General features: G+C 48.7%; 1 protein-coding gene across 1 annotated transcript in view; it reads left to right on the forward strand.

Annotated features, from left to right (window-relative positions):
* Window positions 1–11,980: 11,980 nt before the first annotated feature.
* LOC130324279 (asialoglycoprotein receptor 1-like) overlaps window positions 11,981–26,606 on the forward strand; it is a 47,585-nt gene continuing 32,959 nt past the window's right edge. Inside the window, exons 1-2 of the mRNA XM_056553228.1 lie at window positions 11,981–12,019; window positions 18,360–18,441. The gene's annotated coding sequence lies outside the window, so the exon portion shown is untranslated. The remainder of the gene's footprint in view (window positions 12,020–18,359; window positions 18,442–26,606) is intronic.

The following is a 26,606-nucleotide window of genomic DNA, read 5'->3' on the forward strand; positions in this document are numbered from 1 at the left end:
ATGTAGAGGGGTCTGGCGAGACTGGTCACCGGGATGTTGAACCTGTTGATGAGAGAGGCCAAAATAAAATTTCCTGCAGATCCGGAATCCAAGAAGGCCGTAGCAGAGAAGGAGAAGGTAGAAGAAGATATCCGCACAGGCACAGTAAGACGTGGAGAAGCAGAGTTGACATCAAGGACTGTCTCACCCTTGTGCGGAGTCAGCGTACGTCTTTCCAGGCGGGGAGGACGGATAGGACAATCCTTCAGGAAGTGTTCGGTACCGGCACAGTACAGGCACAGATTCTCCATGCGGTGTCGTGTCCTCTCTTGAGGTGTCAAGCGAGACCGGTCAACTTGCATAGCCTCCACGGCGGGAGGCACAGGAACGGATTGCAGAGGACCAGAGGAGAGAGGAGCCGGGGAGAGAAACCGCCTCATGCGAACAAAGTCCATATCCTGGCGGAGCTCCTGACGCCTTTCGGAAAAACGCATGTCAATGCGGGTGGCAAGATGAATAAGTTCATGCAGGTTAGCAGGAATTTCTCGTGCGGCCAGCACATCTTTAATGTTGCTGGATAGGCCTTTTTTAAAGGTCGCGCAGAGGGCCTCGTTATTCCAGGATAATTCGGAGGCAAGAGTACGGAATTGGATGGCGTACTCGCCAACAGAAGAATTACCCTGGACCAGGTTCAGCAGGGCAGTCTCAGCAGAAGAGGCTCGGGCAGGTTCCTCAAAGACACTTCGAATCTCCGTGAAGAAGGAGTGTACAGAGGCAGTGACGGGGTCATTGCGGTCCCAGAGCGGTGTGGCCCATGACAGGGCTTTCCCAGACAGAAGGCTGACTACGAAAGCCACCTTAGACCTTTCAGTATTAAACTGGTCCGACATCATCTCCAAGTGCAGGGAACATTGTGAAAGAAAGCCACGGCAAAACTTAGAGTCCCCATCAAATTTATCCGGCAAGGATAGTCGTAGACCAGAAGCGGCCACTCGCTGCGGAGGAGGTGCAGGAGCTGGCGGAGGAGATGATTGCTGAAGCTGTGGTAGTAGCTGCTGTAGCATCACGGTCAGTTGAGACAGCTGGTGGCCTTGTTGCGCTATCTGTTGCGACTGCTGGGCGACCACCGTGGTGAGGTCGGCGACAACTGGCAGTGGAACTTCAGCGGGATCCATGGCCGGATCTACTGTCACGATTCGGCTGGCTGGAGGTGGATCCTCTGTGCCAGAGAGGGATTGGCGTGGACCGTGTTGGTGGACCGGTTCTAAGTTGCTACTGGTATTCACCAGAGCCCGCCGCAAAGCGGGATGGTCTTGCAGCGGCGGTAGCAACCAGGTCGTATCCACCAGCAACGGCTCAACCTCTCTGACTGCTGAAGATAAGCGCGGTACAAGGGAGTAGACAAGAGCAAGGTCGGACGTAGCAGAAGGTCGGGGCAGGCAGCAAGGATCGTAGTCAGGGGCAACGGCAGGAGGTCTGGAACACAGGCTAGGAACACACAAGGGAACGCTTTCACTGGCACAATGGCAACAAGATCCGGCGAGGGAGTGCAGGGGAAGTGAGGTATACATAGGGAAGTGCACAGGTGATCAGACTAATTAAGCCTGCTGTGCCAATCAGTGGCGCAGTGGCCCTTTAAATTGCAGAGACCCGGCGCGCGCGCGCCCTAAGGAGCGGGGCCGCGCGCGTCGGGACAAGACCGACGGGGAGCGAGTCAGGTACGGGCGCCGGGATGCGCATCGCGAGCGGGCGCCTCCCGCATCGCGAATCGCATCCCGGCTGAGAGAGACATTGCAGCGCACCCGGTCAGCAGGTCTGACCGGGGCGCTGCAAATGCGAGGAAGTTGCGAGCGCTCCGGGGAGGAGCGGGGACGCGGAGCGCTCGGCGTAACAGTGATATAGTCTGCTATGGGATAACAATGATCAGTATAAGAGATCAGTGTGTGCAGTGTTATAGTCTCCTATGGGATAACAATGATCAGTATAAGAGATCAGTGTGTCCAGTGTTATAGTCTCCAATGGGATAATAATGATCAGTATAAGAGATCAGTGTGTGCAGTGTTATAGGATCCTATGGGATAATAATGATCAGTATAAGAGATCAGTGTGTGCAGTGTTATAGTCTCCTATGGGATAATAATGATCAGTATAAGAGATCAGTGTGTGCAGTGTTATAGGTCCCTATGGGATAACAATGATCAGTATAAGAGATCAGTGTGTGCAGTGTTATAGGTCCCTATGGGATAATAATGATCAGTATAAGAGATCAGTGCATGCAGTGTTGTAGGTCCCTATGGGATAATAATGATCAGTATAAGAGATCAGTGTGTGCAGTGTTATAGGTCCCTATGGGATAATAATGATCAGTATAAGAGATCAGTGTGTGCAGTGTTATAGTCTCCTATGGGATAATAATGATCAGTATAAGAGATCAGTGTGTGCAGTGTTGTAGGTCCCTATGGGATAACAATGATCAGTATAAGAGATCAGTGTGTGCAGTGTTATAGGTCCCCATGGGATAATAATTATCAGTATAAGAGATCAGTGTGTGCAGTGTTATAGTCTCCTATGGGATAATAATGATCAGTATAAAAGATCAGTGTGTGCAGTGTTATAGGTCCCTGTGGGATAATAATGATCAGTATAAGAGATCAGTGTGTGCAGTGTTATAGGTGCCTATGGGATAACAATGATCAGTATAAGAGATCAGTGTGTGCAGTGTTATCGGTCCCTATGTGATAATAATGATCAGTATAAGAGATCAGTGTGTGCAGTGTTATAGGTCCCTATGGGATAACAATGATCAGTATAAGAGATCAGTGTGTGCAGTGTTATAGGTCCCTATGGGATAATAATGATCAGTATAAGAGATCAGTGTGTGCAGTGTTATAGGTCCCTATGGGATAACAATGATCAGTATAAGAGATCAGTGTGTGCAGTGTTATAGTCTCCTATGGGATAACAATGATCAGTATAAGAGATCAGTGTGTGCAGTGTTATAGGTCCCTATGGGATAATAATGATCAGTATAAGAGATCAGTGTGTGCAGTGTTATAGTCTCCTATGGGATAATAATGATCAGTATAAGAGATCAGTGTGTGCAGTGTTATAGGTCCCTATGGGATAACAATGATCAGTATAAGAGATCAGTGTGTGCAGTGTTATAGGTCCCCATGGGATATTAATGATCAGTATAAGAGATCAGTGTGTGCAGTGTTATAGTCTCCTATGGGATAATAATGATCAGTATAAGAGATCAGTGTGTGCAGTGTTATAGGTCCCTATGGGATAATAATGATCAGTACAAGAGATCAGTGTGTGCAGTGTTATAGGTCCCTATGGGATAATAATGATCAGTATAAGAGATCAGTGTGTGCAGTGTTATCGGTCCCTATGGGATAATAATGATCAGTATAAGAGATCAGTGTGTGCAGTGTTATAGGTCCCTATGGGATAACAATGATCAGTATAAGAGATCAGTGTGTGCAGTGTTATAGGTCCCTATGGGATAATAATGATCAGTATAAGAGATCAGTGTGTGCAGTGTTATAGGTCCCTATGGGATAACAATGATCAGTATAAGAGATCAGTGTGTGCAGTGTTATAGTCTCCTATGGGATAACAATGATCAGTCTAAGAGATCAGCATGTGCAGTGTTATAGGTCCCTATGGGATAACAATGATCAGTATAAGAGATCAGTGTGTGCAGTGTTATAGGTCCCTATGGGATAATAATGATCAGTATAAGAGATCAGTGTGTGCAGTGTTATAGGTCCCTATGGGATAATAATGATCAGTATAAGAGATCAGTGTGTGCAGTGTTATAGTCTCCTATGGGATAACAATGATCAGTATAAGAGATCAGTGTGTGCAGTGTTATAGTCTCCTATGGGATAATAATGATCAGTATAAGAGATCAGTGTGTGCAGTGTTATAGTCTCCTATAGGATAATAATGATCAGTATAAGAGATCAGTGTGTGCAGTGTTATAGATCCCTATGGGATAATAATGATCAGTATAAGAGATCAGTGTGTGCAGTGTTATAGTCTCCGATGGGATAATAATGATCAGTATAAGAGATCAGTGTGTACAGTGTTATAGGTCCCTATGGGATAATAATGATCAGTTTAAGAGATCAGAGTGTGCAGTGTTATAGTCTCCTATGGGATAATAATGATCAGTATAAGAGATCAGTGTTTGCAGTGTTATAGTCTCCTATAGGATAATAATGATCAGTATAAGAGATCAGTGTGTGCAGTGTTATAGATCCCTATGGGATAATAATGATCAGTATAAGAGATCAGTGTGTGCAGTGTTATAGTCTCCTATGGGATAATAATGATCAGTATAAGAGATCAGTGTATGCAGTGTTATAGGTCCCTATGGGATAATAATGATCAGTATAAGAGATCAGTGTGTACAGTGTTATAGGTCCCTATGGGATAATAATGATCAGTATAATAGATCAGTGTGTGCAGTGTTATAGGTCCCTATGGGATAACAATGATCAGTATAAGAGAACAGTGTGTGCAGTGTTATAGGTACCTATGGGATAACAATGATCAGTATAAGAGATCAGTGTGTGCAGTGTTATAGGTCCCTATGGGATAACAATGATCAGTATAAGAGATCAGTGTGTGTAGTGTTAAAGGTCCCTATGGGATATAAATGATCAGTATAAGAGATCAGTGTGTGCAGTGTTATAGGTCCCTATGGGATAACAATGATCAGTATAAGAGATCAGTGTGTGCAGTGTTATAATCCATTATTGGATAACAATGATCAGTATAAGAGATCAGTGTGTGCAGTGTTATAGTTCCCTATGGGATAATAATGATCAGTATAAGAGATCAGTGTGTGCAGTGTTATAGTCTCCTATGGGATAATAATGATCAGTATAAGAGATCAGTGTGTGCAGTGTTATAGGTCCCTATGGGATAATAATGATCAGTATAATAGATCAGTGTGTGCAGTGTTATAGGTCCCTATGGGATAATAATGATCAGTATAAGAGATCAGTGTGTGCAGTGTTATAGGTTCCTATGGGATAACAATGATCAGTATAAGAGATCAGTGTGTGCAGTGTTATTGGTCCCTATGGGATAACAATGATCAGTATAAGAGATCAGTGTGTGCAGTGTTATAGGTCCCTATGGGATAATAATGGTCAGTATAAGAGATCAGTGTGTGCAGTGTTATAGGTCCCTATGGGATAACAATGATCAGTATAAGAGATCAGTGTGTGCAGTGTTATAGGTCCCTATGGGATAATAATGACTAGTATAAGAGATCAGTTTGTGCAGTGTTATAATCCCCTATTGGATAACAATGATCAGTATAAGAGATCAGTGTGTGCAGTGTTATAGGTCCCTATGGGATAATAACGATCAGTATAAGAGATCAGTGTGTGCAGTGTTATAGTCTCCTATGGGATAATAATGATCAGTATAAGAGATCAGTGTGTGCAGTGTTATAGGTCCCTATGGGATAATAATGATCAGTATAAGAGATCAGTGTGTGCAGTGTTATAGGTTCCTATGGAATAATAATGATCAGTATAAGAGATCAGTGTGTGCAGTGTTATAGGTCCCTATGGGATAACAATGATCAGTATAAGAGATCAATGTGTGCAGTGTTATAGGTCCCTATAGGATAATAATGATCAGTATAAGAGATCAGTGTGTGCAGTGTTATAGGTCCCTATGGGATAATAATGATCAGTATAAGAGATCAGTGTCAGCAGTGTTATAGGTCCCTATGGGATAATAATGATCAGTATAAGAGATCAGTGTGTGCAGTGTTATAGGTCCCTATGGGATAACAATGATCAGTATAAGAGATCAGTGTGTGCAGTGTTATACGTCCCTATGGGATAATAATGATCAGTATAAGAGATCAGTGTCAGCAGTGTTATAGGTCCCTATGGGATAATAATGATCAGTATAAGAGATCAGTGTGTGCAGTGTTATAGACTCCTATGGGATAATAATGATCAGTATAAGAGATCAGTGTGTGCAGTGTTATAGTCTCCTATGGGATAATAATGATCAGTATAAGAGATCAGTGTGTGCAGTGTTATAGGTCCCTATGGGATAATAACGATCAGTATAAGAGATCAGTGTGTGCAGTGTTATAGTCTCCTATGGGATAATAATGATCAGTATAAGAGATCAGTGTGTGCAGTGTTATAGGTCCCTATGGGATAATAATGATCAGTATAAGAGATCAGTGTCAGCAGTGTTATAGGTCCCTATGGGATAATAATGATCAGTATAAGAGATCAGTGTGTGCAGTGTTATAGACTCCTATGGGATAATAATGATCAGTATAAGAGATCAGTGTGTGCAGTGTTAAAATCCCCTATTGGATAACAATGATCAGTATAAGAGATCAGTGTGTGCAGTGTTATAGTCTCCTATGGGATAATAATGATCAGTATAAGAGATCAGTGTGTGCAGTGTTATAGACTCCTAAGGGATAATAATGATCACTATAAGAGATCAGTGTGTGCAGTGTTATAGGTCCCTATGGGATAATGATAAGTATAAGAGATCAGTGTGTACAGTGTTATAGTCTCCTATGGGATAATAATGATCAGTATAAGAGATCAGTGTGTGCAGTGTTATAGTCTCCTATGGGATAATGATCAGTATAAGAGATCAGTGTGTGCAGTGTTATAGGTCCCTATGGGGTAATAATGATCAGTATAAGACCTCAGTGTGTGCAGTGTTATAGGTCCCTATGGAATAATAATGATCAGTATAAGAGATCAGTGTGTGCAGTGTTATAGGTCCCTATGGGATAACAATGATCAGTATAAGAAATCAGTGTGTGCAGTGTTATAGGTCCCTATGGGATAACAATGATCAGTATAAGAGATCAGTGTGTGCAGTGTTATAGGTCCCTATGGGATAATAATGATCAGTATAAGAGATCAGTGTGTGCAGTGTTATAGTCTCTTATGGGATAATAATGATCAGTATAAGAGATCAGTGTGTGCAGTGTTATAGGTCCCTATGGGATAACAATGATCAGTATAAGAGATCAGTGTGTGCAGTGTTATAGGTCCCTATGGGATAACAATGATCAGTATAAGAGATCAGTGTGTGCAGTGTTATAGGTCCCTATGGGATAATAATGATCAGTATAAGAGATCAGTGTCAGCAGTGTTATAGGTTCCTATGGGATAATAATGATCAGTATAAGAGATCAGTGTGTGCAGTGTTATAGACTCCTATGGGATAATAATGATCAGTATAAGAGATCAGTGTGTGCAGTGTTATAAGTCCCTATGGGATAATAATGATCAGTATAAGAGATCAGTGTGTGCAGTGTTATAGACTCCTATGGGATAATAATGATCAGTATAAGAGATCAGTGTGTGCAGTGTTAAAATCCCCTATTGGATAACAATGATCAGTATAAGAGATCAGTGTGTGCAGTGTTATATTCTCCTATGGGATAATGATCAGTATAAGAGATCAGTGTGTGCAGTGTTATAGGTCCCTATGGGATAACAATGATCAGTATAAGAGATCAGTGTGTGCAGTGTTATAGGTCCCTATGGGATAACAATGATCAGTATAAGAGATCAGTGTGTGCAGTGTTATAGGTCCCTATGGGATAATAATGATCAGTATAAGAGATCAGTGTGTGCAGTGTTATAGTCTCCTATGGGATAATAATGATCAGTATAAGAGATCAGTGTGTGCAGTGTTATAGGTCCCTATGGGATAACAATGATCAGTATAAGAGATCAGTGTGTGCAGTGTTATACGTCCCTATGGGATAATAATGATCAGTATAAGAGATCAGTGTCAGCAGTGTTATAGGTCCCTATGGGATAATAATGATCAGTATAAGAGATCAGTGTGTGCAGTGTTATAGACTCCTATGGGATAATAATGATCAGTATAAGAGATCAGTGTGTGCAGTGTTATAGTCTCCTATGGGATAATAATGATCAGTATAAGAGATCAGTGTGTGCAGTGTTATAGGTCCCTATGGGATAATAACGATCAGTATAAGAGATCAGTGTGTGCAGTGTTATAGTCTCCTATGGGATAATAATGATCAGTATAAGAGATCAGTGTGTGCAGTGTTATAGGTCCCTATGGGATAATAATGATCAGTATAAGAGATCAGTGTAAGCAGTGTTATAGGTCCCTATGGGATAATAATGATCAGTATAAGAGATCAGTGTGTGCAGTGTTATAGACTCCTATGGGATAATAATGATCAGTATAAGAGATCAGTGTGTGCAGTGTTAAAATCCCCTATTGGATAACAATGATCAGTATAAGAGATCAGTGTGTGCAGTGTTATAGTCTCCTATGGGATAATAATGATCAGTATAAGAGATCAGTGTGTGCAGTGTTATAGACTCCTAAGGGATAATAATGATCAGTATAAGAGATCAGTGTGTGCAGTGTTATAGGTCCCTATGGGATAATATTGATCAGTATAAGAGATCAGTGTGTGCAGTGTTATAGGTCCCTATGGGATAATGATAAGTATAAGAGATCAGTGTGTACAGTGTTATAGTCTCCTATGGGATAATAATGATCAGTATAAGAGATCAGTGTGTGCAGTGTTATAGTCTCCTATGGGATAATGATCAGTATAAGAGATCAGTGTGTGCAGTGTTATAGGTCCCTATGGGGTAATAATGATCAGTATAAGACCTCAGTGTGTGCAGTGTTATAGGTCCCTATGGAATAATAATGATCAGTATAAGAGATCAGTGTGTGCAGTGTTATAGGTCCCTATGGGATAACAATGATCAGTATAAGAGATCAGTGTGTGCAGTGTTATAGGTCCCTATGGGATAACAATGATCAGTATAAGAGATCAGTGTGTGCAGTGTTATAGGTCCCTATGGGATAATAATGATCAGTATAAGAGATCAGTGTGTGCAGTGTTATAGTCTCTTATGGGATAATAATGATCAGTATAAGAGATCAGTGTGTGCAGTGTTATAGGTCCCTATGGGATAACAATGATCAGTATAAGAGATCAGTGTGTGCAGTGTTATAGGTCCCTATGGGATAACAATGATCAGTATAAGAGATCAGTGTGTGCAGTGTTATAGGTCCCTATGGGATAATAATGATCAGTATAAGAGATCAGTGTCAGCAGTGTTATAGGTTCCTATGGGATAATAATGATCAGTATAAGAGATCAGTGTGTGCAGTGTTATAGACTCCTATGGGATAATAATGATCAGTATAAGAGATCAGTGTGTGCAGTGTTATAAGTCCCTATGGGATAATAATGATCAGTATAAGAGATCAGTGTGTGCAGTGTTATAGACTCCTATGGGATAATAATGATCAGTATAAGAGATCAGTGTGTGCAGTGTTAAAATCCCCTATTGGATAACAATGATCAGTATAAGAGATCAGTGTGTGCAGTGTTATATTCTCCTATGGGATAATGATCAGTATAAGAGATCAGTGTGTGCAGTGTTATAGGTCCCTATGGGATAACAATGATCAGTATAAGAGATCAGTGTGTGCAGTGTTATAGGTCCCTATGGGATAACAATGATCAGTATAAGAGATCAGTGTGTGCAGTGTTATAGGTCCCTATGGGATAATAATGATCAGTATAAGAGATCAGTGTGTGCAGTGTTATAGTCTCCTATGGGATAATAATGATCAGTATAAGAGATCAGTGTGTGCAGTGTTATAGGTCCCTATGGGATAACAATGATCAGTATAAGAGATCAGTGTGTGCAGTGTTATAGGTCCCTATGGGATAACAATGATCAGTATAAGAGATCAGTGTGTGCAGTGGTATAGGTCCCTATGGGATAATAATGATCAGTATAAGAGATCAGTGTGTGCAATGTTATAGGTCCGTATGGGATAATAATGATCAGTATAAGAGAGCAGTGTGTGCAGTGTTATAGGTCCCTATGGGATAACAATGATCAGTATAAGAGATCAGTGTGTGTAGTGTTATAGGTCCCTATGGGATAATAATGATCAGTATAAGAGATCAGTGTGTGCAGTGTTATAGGTCCCTATGGGATAACAATGATCAGTATAAGAGATCAGTGTGTGCAGTGTTATAGGTCCCTATGGGATAACAATGATCAGTATAAGAGATCAGTGTGTGCAGTGTTATAGGTCCCTATGGGATAATAATGATCAGTATAAGAGATCAGTGTGTGCAATGTTATAGGTCCGTATGGGATAATAATGATCAGTATAAGAGAGCAGTGTGTGCAGTGTTATAGGTCCCTATGGGATAACAATGATCAGTATAAGAGATCAGTGTGTGCAGTGTTATAGGTCCCTATGGGATAACAATGATCAGTATAAGAGATCAGTGTGTGCAGTGTTATAGGTCCCTATGGGATAATAATGATCAGTATAAGAGATCAGTGTGTGCAGTGTTATAGGTCCCTATGGGATAATACTGATCAGTATAAGAGATCAGTGTGTGCAGTGTTATAGACTCCAATGGGATAATAATGATCAGTATAAGAGATCAGTGTGTGCAGTGTTATAGTCTCCTATGGGATAACATTGATCAGTATAAGAGATCAGTGTGTGCAGTGTTATAGGTCCATATGGGTTAACAATGATCAGTATAAGAGATCAGTGTGTGCAGTGTTATAGTCTCCTTTGGGATAATAATGATCAGTATAAGAGATCATTGTGTGCAGTGTTATATGTCCCTATGGGATAACAATGATCAGTATAAGAGATCAGTGTGTGCAGTGTTATATTCTCCTATGGGATAACAATGATCAGTATAAGAGATCAGTGTGTGCAGTGTTATAGTCTCCTATGGGATAATAATGATCAGTATAAGAGATCAGTGTGTGCAGTGTTATAGTCTCCTATGGGATAATAATGATCAGTATAAGAGATCATGAATAAAAAGCGATCAATAAATCCTATCAATGCAAAAATGGTACCGTTAAAAACTTCAGATCACGGCGCAAACAATGAGCCCTCATACCGCCCCATACACGGAAAAATAAAAAAGTTATAGGGGTCAGAAATGACAATTTTAAACCTATTAATTTTCCTGCATGTAGTTATGATTTTTTCCAGAAGTGCGACAAAATCACCTATATAAGTAGGAGATCATTGTAATCGTATGAACCTACAGAATAAAGATAAGGTGTCATATTTACCAAAACATGTACTACGTAGAAACGGAAGCCCCCAAAAGTTACAAAACTGCATTTTTTTTTTCAATTTTGTCTTACAATGATTTTTTTTCCGTTTCACCGTGGATTTTTGGGCACAATGACTGACGTCATTACAAAGTAGAATTGGTGGCGCAAAAAATAAGCCATAATATGGATTTTTAGGTGCAAAATTGAAAGAGTTATGATTTTTTAAAGGCAAGGAGCAAAAAACGAAAATGCAAAAACGGAAAAACCCCGGGACCTTAACCCCTTCCCGCTATTGGACGTATGCATACGTCCAAGCGATCTCCTGCTCTGCCGCCGGCGGGACTCAGCTGTCAATCACAGCCGGAGTCCCACCGCAGCTGCCAGGGCCGCGATCGCGCCGGTACCGGCAGCATTAACCCCATAGATGCCGTGATCAGCTCTGACGGCGGTGCCGCGATAAAATAAGGGGGATTGAGGGTGTCCAAGAGACCCTCGATCCCCATGAAGAGATAGGAGTGAGCTGGCAGGGGTGCCACCCAGTGGCGTACCAAGGGGGGGGGGGGCAGGGGGGGGGGGCGGCCCGTCCCGGGTTCCACTCTCAAGGGGGGTGCCAGGGGCGGATTGACCCACCGCCGCCGCCGCCGCCGCCGCTGAGGTCCGGGACACTCGTCCCAGATCCCCAGCAGACAGAGGTGCCTTCTCCTGTATGCGCTATACACGCACATACAGGAGAAGGCGTCCCCTCTGTGTGAGCCGCATCTGTAGCTACACAGAGGAGACGTGACCTCCGCCCCCACGCAGCACGCAGTACAGGCACCGGTGACGTCACTCATCTGCGCCTGTACTGTGGTGGGGAGAAGATGCGGCTCTGCAGCTGAGGAGATCGCTGCGTGGGACATCAGGTGAGCATCCTTTTTTATTTTTATTTTTTGCTCTACATTTACCTATGGGGAAGGGGGGAGAGGGAGAGGGGGAGTGTTACTCTACATATACCTAGGGGGAGGGGGGGGGATTACTCTATATATACCCATGGGGAAGGGGGGGAGAGGGAGGGCTGCTCTGCATTTACCTATAGGGAAGGGGGGAGAGAGGGGGTGGGTGCTCTGCATTTACCTATAGGGAAGGGGGAGAGAGGGGGAGGTGTTCTGCATTTACCTATAGGGAAGGGGAGGAGAGAGGGGGGTGCTCTGCATTTACCTATAGGGAAGGGGAGGAGAGGGGGGGTGCTCTGCATTTACCCATGGGGAAGGGGAGGAGAGGGGGGATGCTCTGCATTTACCTATAGGGAAGGGGGGAGAGGGGGGGTGCTCTGCATTTACCTATAGGGAAGGGGGGAGAGGGGGGTGCTCTGCGTTTACCTACAGGGAAGGGGGGGGAGAGAGGGGGTGCTCTGCATTTACCTATAGGGAAGGGGGGGGAGAGGGAGGGGTGGGTGCTCTGCATTTACCTATAGGGAGGGGGAGAGGGGGGTGCTCTGCATTTACCTATAGGGAAGGGGGAGAGAGGGGGGGTGCTCTGCATTTACCTATAGGGAAGGGGGGAGAGAGGGGGGTGCTCTGCATTTACCTATAGGGAAGGGGGGGAGAGGGAGGGGTGGGTGCTCTGCATTTACCTATAGGGAAGGAGGGGAGAGGGAGGGGTGGGTGCTCTGCATTTACCTATAGGGAAGGGGGGGGAGAGGGGGTTCTCTGCATTTACCTATAGGGAAGGGGGGGAGAGGGAGGTGGTGGGGGTGCTCTGCATTTACCTATAGGGAAGGGGAGGAGAGGGGGGGTGCTCTGAATTTACCTATAGCGAAGGGGGGGAGAGGGGGTGCTCTGCATTTACCTATAGGGAAGGGGGGAGAGGGGGGTGCTCTGCATTTACCTATAGGGAAGGGGGGAGAGGGGGGTGCTCTGCGTTTACCTACAGGGAACGGGGGGAGAGGGGGGTGCTCTGCATTTACCTATAGGGAAGGGGGAGAGAGGGGGGGTGCTCTGCATTTACCTAAAGGGAAGGGGGGAGAGAGGGGGGTGCTCTGCATTTACCTATAGGGAAGGGGGGGAGAGGGAGGGGTGGGTGCTCTGCATTTACCTATAGGGAAGGAGGGGAGAGGGAGGGGTGGGTGCTCTGCATTTACCTATAGGGAAGGGGGGGAGAGGGGGTTCTCTGCATTTACCTATAGGGAAGGGGGGGAGAGGGAGGTGGTGGGGGTGCTCTGCATTTACCTATAGGGAAGGGGAGGAGAGGGGGGGTGCTCTGAATTTACCTATAGCGAAGGGGGGGAGAGGGGGTGCTCTGCATTTACCTATAGGGAAGGGGGGAGAGGGGGGTGCTCTGCATTTACCTATAGGGAAGGGGGGAGAGGGGGGTGCTCTGCGTTTACCTACAGGGAACGGGGGGAGAGGGGGGTGCTCTGCATTTACCTATAGGGAAGGGGGGGAGGGAGGGGGGGGGTGCTCTGCATTTACCTATAGGGAAGGGGGGGAGAGGGGGGGTGCTCTGCATTTACCTATAGGGAAGGGGGAGAGAGGGGGGGTGCTCTGCATTTACCTATAGGGAAGGGGGGGGGAGAGAGGGGGGTGCTCTGCATTTACCTATAGGGAAGGGGGGAGAGGGGGTTCTCTGCATTTACCTATAGGGAAGGGGGGGAGAGGGAGGTGCTCTGCATTTACCTATAGGGAAGGGGGGGAGAGGGGGGTGCTCTGCGTTTACCTATAGGGAACGGGGGGAGAGGGGGGGTGCTCTGCATTTACCTATAGGGAAGGGGGGGAGGGAGGGGGGGTGCTCTGCATTTACCTATAGGGAAGGGGGGAGAGGGAGGGGTGGGTGCTCTGCATTTACCTATAGGGAAGGGGGGAGAGGGGGTTCTCTGCATTTACCTATAGGGAAGGGGGGGAGAGGGAGGTGCTCTGCATTTACCTATAGGGAAGGGGGGAGAGGGAGGGGTGCTCTGCATTTACCTATAGGGAAGGGGGGAGGGAGGGGGGGTGCTCTGCATTTACCTATAGGGAAGGGGGGTGAGGGGGGGTGCTCTGCATTTACCTATAGGGAAGGGGGAGAGAGGGGGGTGCTCTGCATTTACCTATAGGGAAGGGGGGGGAGGGGGGTGCTCTGCATTTACCTATAGGGAAGGGGGGGAGAGGGAGGGGGGGTGCTCTGCATTTACCTATAGGGAAGGGGGGGAGAGGGAGGGGTGGGTGCTCTGCATTTACCTATAGGGAAGGGGGGGAGAGGGAGGGGTGGGTGCTCTGCATTTACCTATAGGGAAGGGGGGGGGAGAGGGAGGTGGTGGGGGTGCTCTGCATTTACCTATAGGGAAGGGGAGGAGAGGGGGGGTGCTCTGAATTTACCTATAGCGAAGGGGGGGGAGAGGGGGTGCTCTGCATTTACCTATAGGGAAGGGGGGAGAGGGGGGTGCTCTGCATTTACCTATAGGGAAGGGGGGAGAGGGGGGTGCTCTGCGTTTACCTACAGGGAACGGGGGGAGAGGGGGGGTGCTCTGCATTTACCTATAGGGAAGGGGGGGAGGGAGGGGGAGTGCTCTGCATTTACCTATAGGGAAGGGGGGGAGAGGGGGGGTGCTCTGCATTTACCTATAGGGAAGGGGGAGAGAGAGGGGGGTGCTCTGCATTTACCTATAGGGAAGGGGGGGGAGAGAGGGGGGGTGCTCTGCATTTACCTATAGGGAAGGGGGGGAGAGGGAGGGGGGGTGCTCTGCATTTACCTATAGGGAAGGGGGGAGAGGGAGGGGTGGGTGCTCTGCATTTACCTATAGGGAAGGGGGGAGAGGGGGTTCTCTGCATTTACCTATAGGGAAGGGGGGAGAGGGAGGTGCTCTGCATTTACCTATAGGGAAGGGGGGAGAGGGGGGTGCTCTGCGTTTACCTACAGGGAACGGGGGGAGAGGGGGGGGTGCTCTGCATTTACCTATAGGGAAGGGGGGGGAGGGAGGGGGGGTGCTCTGCAATTACCTATAGGGAAGGGGGGAGAGGGGGGTGCTCTGCATTTACCTATAGGGAAGGGGGAGAGAGGGGGGGTGCTCTGCATTTACCTATAGGGAAGGGGGGGAGAGAGGGGGGTGCTCTGCATTTACCTATAGGGAAGGGGGGGAGAGGGAGGGGGGGGTGCTCTGCATTTACCTATAGGGAAGGGGGGGAGAGGGAGGGGTGGGTGCTCTGCATTTACCTATAGGGAAGGGGGGGAGAGGGAGGGGTGGGTGCTCTGCATTTACCTATAGGGAAGGGTGGGAGAGGGAGGGGTGGGTGCTCTGCATTTACCTATAGGGAAGGGGGGGAGAGGGAGGGGTGGGTGCTCTGCATTTACCTATAGGGAAGGGGGGAGGAGAGGGGGTTCTCTGCATTTACCTATAGGGAAGGGGGGAGAGGGAGGTGGTGGGGGTGCTCTGCATTTACCTATAGGGAAGGGGAGGAGAGGGGGGTGCTCTGAATTTACCTATAGCGAAGGGGGGGAGAGGGGGGTGCTCTGCATTTACCTATAGGGAAGGGGGGAGAGGGGGGTGCTCTGCATTTACCTATAGGGAAGGGGGGAGAGGGGGGTGCTCTGCGTTTACCTACAAGGAACAGGGGGAGAGGGGGGTGCTCTGCATTTACCTATAGGGAAGGGGGGGAGGGAGGGGGGGTGCTCTGCATTTACCTATAGGGAAGGGGGGGTAGAGGGGGGGTGCTCTGCATTTACCTATAGGGAAGGGGGAGAGAGGGGGGGGGGTGCTCTGCATTTACCTATAGGGAAGGGGGGGGAGAGAGGGGGTGCTCTGCATTTACCTATAGGGAAGGGGGGGAGAGGGAGGGGGGGTGCTCTGCATTTACCTATAGGGAAGGGGGGAGAGGGAGGGGTGGGTGCTCTGTATTTACCTATAGGGAAGGGGGGGAGAGGGGGGTTCTCTGCATTTACCTATAGGGAAGGGGGGGAGAGGGGAGGGTGCTCTGCATTTACCTATAGGGAAGGGGGGAGAGGGGGGTGCTCTGCGTTTACCTACAGGGAACGGGGGGAGAGGGGGGGTGCTCTGCATTTACCTATAGGGAAGGGGGGGGAGGGAGGGGGGGGTGCTCTGCATTTACCTATAGGGAAGGGGGGGAGAGGGGGGGTGCTCTGCATTTACCTATAGGGAAGGGGGAGAGAGTGGGGGGTGCTCTGCATTTACCTATAGGGAAGGGGGGGAGAGAGGGGGGTGCTCTGCATTTACCTATAGGGAAGGGGGGGAGAGAGGGTGGGGGGTGCTCTGCATTTACCTATAGGGAAGGGGGGGAGAGGGAGGGGTGGGTGCTCTGCATTTACCTATAGGGAAGGGGGGGAGAGGGGGTTCTCTGCATTTACCTATAGGGAAGGGGGGAGAGGGAGGGGGTGGGTGCTCTGCATTTACCTATAGGGAAGGGGGGAGGAGAGGGGGGGTGCTCTGCATTTACCTATAGGGGAGAGGGGGAGAGGGGGGATGCTTTGCATATACCTATAGGGGAAGGGGGGGAGGGTGGTACTCTGCATTTACCTATAGGGAAGGGGGGAGAGGGGGGGGTTGCTCTGCATTTACCTATAGGGAAGGGGGGGAGAGGGGGGGTGCTCTGCATTTACCTATAGGGAAGGGGGGGAGAGGGGGGTGCTCTGCATTTACCTATAGGGAAGGGAGGGAGGGGGGTGCTCTGCATATACCTCTAGGGAAGGGGGAGAGGGGGGTGCTCTGCATATACCTAGGGCTGGGCGGTATGACCATATATGTGTATCACGTGACCCGCCAGCGCTGTTCTGACTCCCCCCCCCGCCCCTATCATGTGACCCGCGTGTGGTGTTCGGCTTCCCCCCCCCCCCCCAAAATCATGTGACCCGCCAGCACTGTTCTGCTCCCCCCAATTAATGATCAGCCCAGCTGGGTGCTACTCACATATGTCAAGCACTGCCCTCCTCCTCTTTGTTGGGGGCCGCCAGCGATGGAACTCACTGTACGCCAGTGGTCTCCAATCTGCGGACCTCCAGTTGTTGCAAAACTACAACTCCCAGCATGCCCGCACAGCCGTTGGCTGTCCGGGCATGCTGGGAGTTGTAGTTTTGCAACAGCTGGAGGTCCGCAGGTTTGAGACCACTGGCGTACACTGTATACGGCTTCATACATGACAGTGGGCTCAGCCTATCACTGGCAGGGGCATCGCTCTGGCCGGTGATAGGCTGACGGCTGTCCGGCGTTCCCATCCCCAGCGACGTGGGTGAGTTAAAAGTTTATTTTCTGTATCTTTTGCAGCCCGGGCATAGGTATACAGCGTACAGCAGTGGTCTCAAACCTGCAGATCTCCAGCTGTTGGCTGTCCAGGAATGCTGGGAGTTGTAGTTTTGCAACAACTGGAGGTCCGCAGGGTGGAGACCACTGGCGTACAGAGAGTTCCATCGCTGGCTGTCCGGGCATGCTGGGAGTTGTAGTTTTGCAGCATCTGGAGGTCTGCAGGTTGGAGACCACTGGCGTACAGATAGAGTTCCAGCGCCCGGCGGCCCCAAACAAAGAGGAGGAGGGTAGTGCTTGACATATGTGAGTAGTACCCCGCTGGGCTGATCATTAATTGGGGGGAGCAGAACAGTGCTGGCGGGTAACATAGGATTAGTTCCCCGATGTGGGGACAGCGGTGTGCTAGGCTGATAATACATTCCCGAGGGGGAGGGGCCCCAACCGGTATTGCGGTATGGGGGCAAATCCATATTGTGCAGCCCAAAAAATTTGGTATTTGGTATGAACCGGTATACCGCCCAGCCCTAGATATACCTATGGGAAAGAGAGGGGGGTGTAACTCTGCATATACCTATGGGGAAGAGGGGGGGGGGGTTTAGCTCTGCATATACCTATGGGAAAGAGGGGGGGTGTAAATCTGCATATACCTATGGGAAAGGGGGGGGTGTAGCGTAGCTCTGCATATACCTATGGGAAAGAGAGGGGGGTGTAACTCTGCATATACCTATGGGAAAGAGGGGGGGTGTAACTCTGCATATACCTATGGGAAAGGGGGGGTGTAGCGTAGCTCTGCATATACCTATGGGAAAGAGAGGGGGTGTAACTCTGCATATACCTATGGGAAAGAGGGGGGGGGGTGTAACTCTGCATATACCTATGGGAAAGAGGGAGTTGCCTGGCTACCTACCTACCTGCCCTTTTACTCTGCAGGACACCAAGGAGGGCATTATTACAGTTTGTGGGCCTATAGATGGGAAGATTGTGTAGAGGAGGCCACTGAATATATGCAGAGTCTGACATGTTTTTTCCTGCAGATGTTAAGAGATCCACATGGCGGTCTGATCCAGACGGAGAAGAAAAGGAAAGAGGACGCCGCTGATCAGAAAAGATGTAATTGTGAGTCCCAAAATGTAACTGCAATCACTTATATGGTGTACAGATCCTGTGTACAGCTGATATCTACCGCCATATGGTCCTGTATATAATCACTTAGATGGTATACACATCCTGTGTACAGCTGATATCTATCGCCATATGGTCCTTGTTACGCCGAGCGCTCCGGGTCCCCGCTCCTCCCCGGAGCGCTCGCCACATCCTCGCTACTGCAGCGCCCCCGGTCAGATCCACTGACCGGGTGCGCTGCGATACCGCCTCCAGCCGGGATGCGATTCGCGATGCGGGTGGCGCCCGCTCGCGATGCGCACCCCGGCTCCCGTACCTGACTCGCTCTCCGTCGGTCCTGTCCCGGCGCGCGCGGCCCCGCTCCCTAGGGCGCGCGCGCGCCGGGTCTCTGCGATTTAAAGGGCCACTGCGCCGCTGATTGGCGCAGTTGGTCTAATTAGTGTGTTCACCTGTGCACTCCCTATGTATACCTCACTTCCCCTGCACTCCCTCGCCGGATCTTGTTGCCATTGTGCCAGTGAAAGCGTTCCCTTGTGTGTTCCTAGCCTTGTTCCAGACCTCCTGCCGTTGCCCCTGACTACGATCCTTGTTGCCTGCCCCGACCTTCTGCTACGTCCGACCTTGCTCTTGTCTACTCCCTTGTACCGCGCCTATCTTCAGCAGTCAGAGAGGTTGAGCAGTTGCTAGTGGATACGACCTGGTTGCTACCGCCGCTGCAAGACCATCCCGCTTTGCGGCGGGCTCTGGTGAAAACCAGTAGTGACTTAGAACCGGTCCACCAACACGGTCCACTAGCACGGTCCACGCCAATCCCTCTCTGGCACAGAGGATCCACCTCCTGCCAGCCGAATCGTGACAGTAGATCCGGCCATGGATCCCGCTGAAGTTCCACTGCCAGTTGTCGCCGACCTCACCACGGTGGTCGCCCAGCAGTCGCAACAGATAGCGCAACAAGGCCACCAGCTGTCTCAACTGACCGTGATGCTACAGCAGCTACTACCACAGCTTCAGCAATCATCTCCTCCGCCAGCTCCTGCACCTCCTCCGCAGCGAGTGGCCGCTTCCGGCCTACGACTTTCCTTGCCGGATAAATTTGATGGGGACTCTAAGTTTTGCCATGGCTTTCTTTCACAATGTTCCCTGCACTTGGAGATGATGTCGGACCAGTTTCCTACTGAAAGGTCTAAGGTGGCTTTCGTAGTCAGCCTTCTGTCTGGGAAAGCTCTGTCATGGGCCACACCGCTCTGGGACCGCAATGACCCCGTCACTGCCTCTGTACACTCCTTCTTCTCGGAAATTCGAAGTGTCTTTGAGGAACCTGCCCGAGCCTCTTCTGCTGAGACTGCCCTGCTGAACCTGGTCCAGGGTAATTCTTCCGTTGGCGAGTACGCCATCCAATTCCGTATTCTTGCTTCCGAATTATCCTGGAATAATGAGGCCCTCTGCGCGACCTTTAAAAAAGGCCTATCCAGCAACATTAAAGATGTTCTGGCCGCACGAGAAATTCCTGCTAACCTACATGAACTCATTCATCTTGCCACTCGCATTGACATGCGTTTTTCCGAAAGGCGTCAGGAGCTCCGCCAGGATATGGACTTTGTTCGCACGAGGCGTTTTTTCTCCCCGGCTCCTCTCTCCTCTGGTCCTCTGCAATCCGTTCCTGTGCCTCCCGCCGTGGAGGCTATGCAAGTTGACCGGTCTCGCCTGACACCTCAAGAGAGGACACGACGCCGCATGGAGAATCTCTGCCTGTACTGTGCCGGTACCGAACACTTCCTGAAGGATTGTCCTATCCGTCCTCCCCGCCTGGAAAGACGTACGCTGACTCCGCACAAAGGTGAGACAGTTCTTGATGTCAACTCTGCTTACTGTGCCTGTGCGGATATCTGCCTCTACCTTCTCCTTCTCTACTAAGGCCTTCTTGGATTCCGGATCTGCAGGAAATTTTATTTTGGCCTCTCTCATCAACAGGTTGAACATCCCGGTGACCAGTCTCGCCAGACCCCTCTACATCAATTGTGTTAACAATGAAAGATTGGACTGTGCCGTGTGTTACCGCACGGAACCCCTCCTAATGTGCATCGGACCTCATCACGAAAAAATTTAGTTTTTGGTCCTCTCCAACTGCACTTCTGAAATTCTCCTTGGACTACCGTGGCTTCAACACCATTCCCCAACCCTTGATTGGTCCACAGGAGAGATCAAGAGCTGGGGTACTTCTTGTTTCAAGGACTGTCTTAAACCGGTTCCCAGTACTCCCTGCCGTGACCCTGTGGTTCCTCCTGTAACCGGTCTCCCTAAGGCTTATATGGACTATGCTGACGTATTTTGCAAAAAGCAAGCTGAGACTTTACCCCCTCACAGGCCTTTTGACTGTCCTATTGACCTCCTCCCGGGCACTACTCCACCCCGGGGCAGAATTTACCCTCTGTCCGCCCCAGAGACTCTTGCTATGTCTGAATACATCCAGGAAAATTTAAAAAAGGGGTTTATCCGCAAATCCTCCTCTCCTGCTGGAGCTGGATTTTTCTTTGTGTCCAAAAAAGATGGCTCCCTACGTCCTTGCATTGATTACCGCGGACTTAATAAAATCACGGTAAAGAAACGCTACCCCCTACCTCTTATCTCTGAACTCTTTGATCGCCTTCAAGGTGCCCACATCTTTACCAAACTGGACTTAAGAGGTGCATATAATCTCATCCGCATCAGGGAGGGGGACGAATGGAAGACTGCATTTAACACCAGAGATGGACACTTTGAGTATCTGGTCATGCCCTTTGGCCTGTGCAACGCCCCTGCCGTCTTCCAAGACTTTGTTAATGAAATTTTTCGTGATCTCTTATATTCCTGTGTTGTTGTGTATCTGGACGATATTCTGATTTTTTCTGCCAACTTAGAAGAACATCGCCAGCATGTCCGCATGGTTCTTCAGAGACTTCGAGACAATCAACTTTATGCCAAAATGGAGAAATGTCTGTTTGAATGCCAATCTCTTCCTTTCCTAGGATACTTGGTCTCTGGCCAGGGACTACAAATGGACCCAGATAAACTCTCTGCCGTCTTAGATTGGCCACGCCCCTCCGGACTCCGTGCTATCCAACGTTTTTTGGGGTTCGCCAATTATTACAGACAATTTATTCCACATTTTTCCACTATTGTGGCTCCTATCGTGGCTTTAACCAAAAAGAATGCCAATCCTAAGTCCTGGTCTCCTCAAGCGGAAGACGCCTTTAAACGGCTCAAGTCTGCCTTTTCTTCGGCTCCCGTGCTCTCCAGACCTGACCCATCTAAACCCTTCCTATTGGAGGTTGATGCCTCCTCAGTGGGAGCTGGAGCGGTCATTCTACAAAAAAATTCTTCCGGGCATGCTGTTACTTGTGTTTTTTTTTCTAGGACCTTCTCTCCGGCGGAGAGGAACTACTCCATCGGGGATCGAGAACTACTGGCCATTAAATTGGCACTTAAGGAATGGAGGCATCTGCTGGAGGGATCAAAATTTCCAGTTATCATTTTCACCGATCACAAGAATCTCTCCTATCTCCAGTCTGCCCAACGGCTGAATCCTCGCCAGGCCAGGTGGTCGTTGTTCTTTGCCCGTTTTAACTTTGAAATTCATTTTCGCCCTGCCGACAAGAACATTAGGGCCGATGCTCTCTCTCGTTCCTCGGATGCCTCGGAAGTAGAGGTCTCTCCGCAACACATCATTCCTCCTGACTGTCTGATCTCCTCTTCTCCAGCCTCCATCAGGCAAACTCCTCCAGGGAAGACCTTTGTTTCTCCACGCCAGCGTCTCGGGATTCTCAAATGGGGTCACTCCTCCCACCTCGCAGGCCATGCGGGCATCAAAAAGTCCTTGCAACTCATCTCTCGTTTCTATTGGTGGCCGACTCTGGAAACAGATGTTGTTGATTTTGTGCGGGCCTGTACTGTCTGTGCCCGGGATAAGACTCCTCGCCAGAAGCCTGCTGGTCTCCTTCACCCTCTGCCTGTCCCCGAACAGCCTTGGTCTCTGATTGGTATGGACTTTATTACAGACCTACCCCCATCCCGTGGCAACACTGTTGTTTAGGTGGTCGTTGATCGATTTTCCAAGATGGCACATTTTATTCCTCTTCCTGGTCTTCCTTCAGCGCCTCACTTGGCAAAACAATTTTTTGTACACATTTTTCGTCTTCACGGGTTGCCCACGCAGATTGTCTCGGATAGAGGCGTCCAATTCGTGTCAAAATTCTGGAGAGCTCTCTGTAAACAACTCAAGATTAAATTAAACTTCTCTTCTGCTTATCATCCTCAATCCAATGGGCAAGTAGAAAGAATTAACCAGGTCCTGGGTGACTATTTACGGCATTTTGTTTCCTCCCGCCAGGATGACTGGGCAGATCTTCTACCTTGGGCCGAATTCTCGTACAACTTTAGAGTCTCTGAATCTTCTGCTAAATCCCCATTTTTCGTGGTGTACGGCCGTCACCCTCTTCCCCCCCTCCCTATTCCCTTGTCCTCTGGTTTGCCCGCTGTAGATTAAGTGACTCGTGATCTTTCCACCATATGGAAAGAGACCCAAAATTCTCTTTTACAGGCTTCATCTCGCATGAAAAAGTTTGCCGATAAGAAAAGAAGAGCTCCCCCCATTTTTGCTCCCGGAGACAAGGTATGGCTCTCCGCTAAATATGTCCGCTTTCGTGTCCCCAGTTACAAACTGGGACCACGCTATCTTGGTCCTTTCAAAGTCTTGTGCCAGATTAACCCTGTCTCTTACAAACTTCTTCTTCCTCCTTCTCTTCGTATTCCCAATGCCTTTCATGTCTCTCTCCTTAAACCACTCATCATCAACCGTTTCTCTCCCAAACTTGTTTCCCCCACTCCTGTTTCCGGTTCTTCTGACATCTTCTCAGTTAAGGAGATACTGGCCTCCAAGACGGTCAGAGGGAAAAAAAATTTTTTAGTCGATTGGGAGGGCTGTGGTCCTGAAGAGAGATCCTGGGAACCTGAGGACAACATCCTTGACAAAAGTCTGGTCCTCAGGTTCTCAGGCCCCAAGAAGAGGGGGAGACCCAAGGGGGGGGGTACTGTTACGCCGAGCGCTCCGGGTCCCCGCTCCTCCCCGGAGCGCTCGCCACATCCTCGCTACTGCAGCGCCCCGGTCAGATCCACTGACCGGGTGCGCTGCGATACCGCCTCCAGCCGGGATGCGATTCGCGATGCGGGTGGCGCCCGCTCGCGATGCGCACCCCGGCTCCCGTACCTGACTCGCTCTCCGTCGGTCCTGTCCCGGCGCGCGCGGCCCCGCTCCCTAGGGCGCGCGCGCCGGGTCTCTGCGATTTAAAGGGCCACTGCGCCGCTGATTGGCGCAGTTGGTCTAATTAGTGTGTTCACCTGTGCACTCCCTATGTATACCTCACTTCCCCTGCACTCCCTCGCCGGATCTTGTTGCCATTGTGCCAGTGAAAGCGTTCCCTTGTGTGTTCCTAGCCTGTGTTCCAGACCTCCTGCCGTTGCCCCTGACTACGATCCTTGCTGCCTGCCCTGACCTTCTGCTACGTCCGACCTTGCTCTTGTCTACTCCCTTGTACCGCGCCTATCTTCAGCAGTCAGAGAGGTTGAGCCGTTGCTAGTGGATACGACCTGGTTACTACCGCCGCTGCAAGACCATCCCGCTTTGCGGCGGGCTCTGGTGAAAACCAGTAGTAACTTAGAACCGGTCCACTAGCACGGTCCACGCCAATCCCTCTCTGGCACAGAGGATCCACCTCCTGCCAGCCGAATCGTGACAGTCCTGTATATAATCACTTATATTATATACAGATTCTTTATAGTATACTGCTTTGTGTATAGTGGTTTTCTCAGTACAGTATGGCGGTATTATCCAGTTATTGTGTGGTGGTATATATTTACTCCTTGTATACCAGTATTATTAGTCATGGAAATTTACCTACATTAAAGTGTTTCTTACATATATACATTTTAGTTTATTGTGTGTGGGATTTGGGTGGAATAGGAGCGTGGCAGAAGGTTGTTGACGAGCTGCAGAGCCTAGCAGGGGCCCTTGCTTTTTTTTTGGTCCGGGGGCCCCGAGTGTTGTCAGTCCTGGGGGGAGGGGAGTGAGGGGGTGTAATTAAGGGGGGGTGCATGTGTGTGTGTGTGGGGGGGGGGTGCCAAACAAAGGGTCCGCCCCGGGTGCAAAATGCTCTAGGTACGCCCCTGGTGCCACCCCATCCTGTCCCTGCTATTGATCGGCGGAGCGAACCGACCAATAGCAGACTGGGGGCGGGGGGGTTAAAGTTCGGTTCCCCCCACTATGCCCACCTATCGGTGTCCGGGCACAGCGGGGGGTAGCGGCGGCGGCGGTCACTTACCCGGCGGCGGTGATCATGGCGGTGGCGTGTCCAGGAGTCTGTTGCCTAGCAACATCTGCAGGGCGACAGTTTGGAGAGTGGTCTCTAAACTGTGGCCCTCCAGATGTTGCAAAACTACAACTCCCACCATGCCTTGACAGCTGTTTGCTGTCTTAGCATGCTGAGATTTGTAGTTTTGCAACATCTGGAGGGCTACAGTTTAGAGACCACTGTCAGTGATCTCCAGCCTGAACCCCTCTAAATCTTGCAAAACTACAACTCCCAGCATTCAGGAACAGCAAAAGGCTGTCTAGGCATGCTGGGAGTTGTACTTGCGTGCCTATAGCTGTTGCATAACTACATCTCCCAGTATTCCCTTTGGCAATCAGTACATGCTGAGAGTTGTAGTTTTGCAACAGCTGGAGGCACACTGGCTAGGAAATACCGAGTTAGATAATAGGTTCTATTACCTAACTCAATATTTTCCAACCAGTGTGCCTCCAGCTGTTGCAAAACTACAACTCCCAGCATGCCCGTTCTGTCAGTGCATGCTGGGAGTTGTAGTTTTGCCCCCCCCCCCCCCCCCCCCCCCCCCTCCCATGTGAATTTACAGGTTACATTCACACTGGCGGCGGATTACAGTGAGTTCCCCGCTTCAAGCTTGAGCTGCGGCAAATTTTCCACCGCAGCTCAAACTCCTAGCGGGAGACTCAGTGTAATCCGCCTCCAGTGTGAATGTAACCTAAAAACACTACACTACACTAACATAAAATAAAGAGTAAAACACTACATATACACACGTACACTGCCCCCCCTTCCCCCCCAATAAAAATGAAAAACGTATCCTACAGCAGTGTTTCCAAAACGGAGCCTCCAGCTGTTGCAAAACAAAAACTCCCAGCATTTCCGGACAGCCATTGACTGTCCAAGCATGCTGGGCGTTTTGCAACAGCTGGAGGCACCCTGTTTGGGAATCACTGGTGTAGAATACCCCTATGTCCACCCCTATGCAATCCATAATTTAGTCCTCAAATGCGCATGGCGCTCTCACTTTGGAGCCCTGTCGTATTTCAAGGCAACAGTTTAGGGCCACATATGGGGTATCGCCGTACTCGGGAGAAATTGTCTAACACATTTTGGGGGGCTTTTTCTCCTTTTACCCCTTATGAAAAGGTAAAGTTGGGGTCTACACCAGCATGTTAGTGTCAAAAAAAACATTTTTGTACACTATCATACTGGTGTTACCCCATACTATTTCACAAGTGGTAAAAGAAAAAAAGCCCCCAAAATTAGTAACGCAATTTCTCCTGAGTACGGAAATACCCCATATGTGGGTGTAAAGTGTTCTGCGGGCGCACAACAAGGCTCAGAAGGGAGAGTGCACTATGTACATTTGAGGTCTAAATTGGTGATTTGCACAGGGGTGGCTGATTTTACAGCGGTTCTGACATAAACACAAAACAATAAATACCCACATGTGACCCCATTTTGGAAACTACACCCCTCACGGAATGTAACAAGGGGTACACTGAGCATTTACACCCCACAGGTGTCTGACGGATCTTTGAAACAGAGGTCTGTGAAAATGAAAAATAATTTTTTTTATTTGCACAGCCCACTGTTCCAAAGATCCGTCAAATGCCTTTTTAGTGTAAAAATTTTTTTTTTTTTACATATGCAAAAGTCGTGAAACACCTGTGGGGTATTAAGGCTCACTTTATTCCTTGTTACGTTCCTCAAGGGGTCTAGTTTCCAAAATGGTATGCCATGTGTTTTATTTTTTGCTGTTCTGGCACCATAGGGGCTTCCTAAATGCGACATGCCCCC

The sequence above is a fragment of the Hyla sarda genome, unplaced genomic scaffold, assembly GCF_029499605.1.
Source record: "Hyla sarda isolate aHylSar1 unplaced genomic scaffold, aHylSar1.hap1 scaffold_262, whole genome shotgun sequence".
NCBI classification, from domain to species: Eukaryota; Metazoa; Chordata; class Amphibia; order Anura; family Hylidae; genus Hyla; species Hyla sarda.